Below are 2,859 nucleotides of genomic sequence, written 5' to 3' on the forward strand. Positions count from 1 at the left end.
GGTTATTTTATATCTTCTTGTTTCCTGATACTTTGGGTTTTTTGTATTTCTGAAGATATCCCTTTATTTCTTTTGTGTTCTCAGTTTGTCCATACTCAACTGTGCATAATATTTTCTTATTATAGTCTTTATTTATTCTAGTTTTGCTGTTCAAAACCTTACTTATTTGCAACTTTATTTAATTTTCTGCTCTCATTTTAAATTTGAGTAGACAAGAATTTATCAAATTTGTTGTTCTTTTAAAAGAATAAGCTTATAATTTTAGTTTCAAGTTCTGTTATTTTTTCTGATTTATATATTTCCTCATCAATTTTGTGTTTATTTTATTAAGAGTAATTTTATTTATTTTTTATTTTCTATTAAAAACATAATTATTTCATTAATCTTTTCTTTTTATTTATGAATTTGCATGACATCCTAGCTCAGGAGCCATGCTAATCTTCTCTGTATCAGTTCAATTTTAGTATATGTGTTGCCAAAGCAAGCACAATCCTTTTTTTTTTTTTCTATTTTGTTAATCTGTATCTATAAGAATATGGTTTTTCTCCTGAGAATTATTTTTGTTTCATTTCAGAAATGTTTGCATTTCTTTTTATCATTACCATTCTTCTTACATAGTCATTAGTTATTTCTATGATTTGTTGTTTGACTCAATTGTTTCATTGGGATTTGAGTCTGTATTTTTTTATTTCTGGTGCCAATTTGTATTTTACAGGCATTATTGTTTGTAAAGTATATATTAACTATTTGTTCCTTTTTAGAATTTTGTATAATATCTCTGTGCCGTCATGAATGGTCAATGTTTTTTGTTAAAATTATATGAGGGAAGAAGATTCTGGGAAGATGATGGAATAGGTTGGTAAATTCAAGCTCTCTAAATTTTCCCCACAAAGACATAAAAAGAGCACAGGTCCTGGGATCATAATATATATTTGCAGTTAAAAGATTAGACATGTGATGAAAATATATTCATCAAAATGATTTATGGACATTTAATAAATTTGCAGATTTTCAGGACTTTCAATCAAACGAGAGCAGTAGAAAATGTGATTCTTACTCTGCAATTATAAGGGATTGGACACATCTAAAACTGAGGTAGTACCGTGGATAAAGCATTTAGGAATGAAGATTGTGCAATGAATGGAGCACCAGATTGGGAATCAGGAAAACTCTCAGTTTCATGAGTTTAAATCTGACCTCAAACAAACTATCCTGGGAAAGTCACCTAATGCTGTTAACCTTAATTCCTCATCTGTGAAATGAGTTTGAGGAAGAAATAGCAAAATACTATAGGATTATTGTAAGGGAACCCCAATGGTACCCCATTCAGAGTCACACAACACAGAAAATAACTAAACAAAGAGGGAAAGCTGAAAAAAAAAAGAGCATAGAGTAGAGATGGATAGAAAATATTGGAGCTAGAGATGAAAGATTTGATGTCAAAAGGGGCAATAGTATCAGCCATGAAATACTCAGCACTAGATTCTGGAATTTGAGTAAAAAAGGTTTTGTGTGAAGACAAGAATGAACAGTGTGAGGTTTGATATTTTTTTATGAAGTTTTCCCAGAGTGAAGACTAATGGTTATCATCCCCCCATTTTCTCTCACCCCTTTTTTATTTTAAGAAAATGAGTTTCCATTTAATTTTTCCTTACCTTTCTAACTTTACTTTGTCTTTCTAACTAATAAAAACGATAAATGTAATTAACACTTTATTGCTAAACTGTTTTTATTCAAATTCAGTGGATAGGACCAATAGGGGATCAATCTATGAAGCGGTATTTTTGATGGAGTAATTATCTTATTGGGGGATCAAAACTGAAAGAAATAAATTGATTTACTTATTAAAAAAAAAAAACAGCTTCCCAGGCTTTCCAGGACCCAGAAGGATGACAATGAATAATTCAACAATGTGATGGAGGTGGAGGAGATGCTATGATTTGTGTGCGATTCTGTGCTTTTTTCTCCTCTGTGGTTTTTTTTTTTCTATCTATTGATTCTTGTCTTTTCATCAAGATTGTGTAAAATTGATCTATTTTATTAAAATATCTTTTTTTTTCCTTTACAGATTTGCTAAACATGCTATTCTTCATTGTAACTTTTATTTTTTTCTCATTTTTAAAACATCAGATTTCATGCTCTCCTATTCTTTTGTTGATACCCTTCAAATCACATGTGATACTCTGGATTCTAAATGTTTTTTTAACCATATATTTTTTTTCTTTTAAATAGAAGTTTTAAATTGTGGCTATTATACTCCTGGGAGTTTTGGCTTTAAAATTTCTTTCATGAGGAAACTAGTGGAATCTTTGTAATTACGTTTTGTTTTTTAATTCTAAGACTTCTGAGAATTTTCATTTATACTTTTTTTGGAAGGTGGTCTTTATGTTTTTTTTTTCCTTGTAGTTAGGATATTCAGATAATTTTAATATTATTTCTCCCTGACCTGTTTTCTGGTTGAGTTACTTCTATATTTTCTTGTTTTCCCCTAAATCTTTTGATTTTGTTTTAAGATGTCCTTATGGGGAAGGAGCCAAGACAATGGAAAAATGCAAGAATTCACCTGAGTTCTGACAAATTCCCACAAAACAAATTTAAAGAATGCCTCAAAACAAATTCTGAGCAGCAGAATTCACAAAAGGATGGGGTGAAAAAATTCTCCAGCCCAAGATAACTTATAAGATCAGCATAAAAGATTTATTTCATAGGACAGAGTGGAGTATAATTCAATTCAAGCTGCTTCAGTCAAAGATCTGCCTCAGAAAACCAGTAGAACACCTTGGGGGAAAGGGTAAGTTTTATAATATTGTTCATACTGATTTAGGTCATAGTCTTTGGTGCAGGGAGAGGAAAAGAACT

General features: G+C 30.4%; 1 non-coding gene across 1 annotated transcript; it reads right to left on the reverse strand.

Annotated features, from left to right (window-relative positions):
- Positions 1-380: 380 nt before the first annotated feature.
- Positions 381-488, reverse strand: LOC141552289 (U6 spliceosomal RNA). The gene has a single exon (XR_012485096.1). It is a non-coding gene; the product is annotated as a U6 spliceosomal RNA (small nuclear RNA).
- Between the last annotated feature and the right edge of the window lie 2,371 nt (positions 489-2,859).

Source organism: Sminthopsis crassicaudata, chromosome 1, assembly GCF_048593235.1.
Source record: "Sminthopsis crassicaudata isolate SCR6 chromosome 1, ASM4859323v1, whole genome shotgun sequence".
NCBI lineage: Eukaryota > Metazoa > Chordata > Mammalia > Dasyuromorphia > Dasyuridae > Sminthopsis > Sminthopsis crassicaudata.